We start from the raw sequence: 676 nt of genomic DNA on the forward strand, positions 1-676 counted from the left end.
CTCCCTGTCTATTCYACACAACGCTGCAGGGTTTAAACATCTTGGCACTTGTATATTCATGTGGCAACAGGAAAGTGGCTGTTCTCCACTAAAAATTCAAATTCCTCTAGGGTCTCATCACTGAATGGATCTGTAACTCAGTGAAAAAAGCACATTCACCCCCATGCACCTTCTGTGATGATCTGTACACCCAGTCACGGCTGCAGACTGGTGCAGTGCCAGTATTGTTTTTTACGGTGCTAATTCTGCAGCTCAGCTTCCCCACGCTCCTGTGTGCTGCTGCCAGGTCCATTACMCAGACTCACATCACACGGGCTCTGGGCAAGTTTTTTAAAAACTAAGCAAGACTAAAACAGTGCTAAAAATAAATGAACTGAAGGCACCCAGATTTAAGAGTGGCCAGATTTTCTTCATTCAGAAAGTTTTATTTTCCCAGCCAGCAGCCTGTAGAGAAGACAAGCAGTTGCATATTGCTCAGACACAGCCTACCCYGATGAGTGAGCAGGATGACAAACTTGGAAGACAAATCTGCAGTGTTAGAAGGAGCAGAACACAGACAAGGGATTGTTTCCTCTTAGCCTGGAGGTGGAGGACAAGCTGGAACCATCTTTTCAATGGAAGAGGAATAATTTTTTGGTTGGTGTGGGTGTTTGGGGCTTTTTTTTTGGGGGGGGGG

Source organism: Malurus melanocephalus, unplaced genomic scaffold (genome assembly GCF_030028575.1).
Source record: "Malurus melanocephalus ecotype Western Australia unplaced genomic scaffold, MMel_1.1 scaffold_187, whole genome shotgun sequence".
NCBI lineage: Eukaryota > Metazoa > Chordata > Aves > Passeriformes > Maluridae > Malurus > Malurus melanocephalus.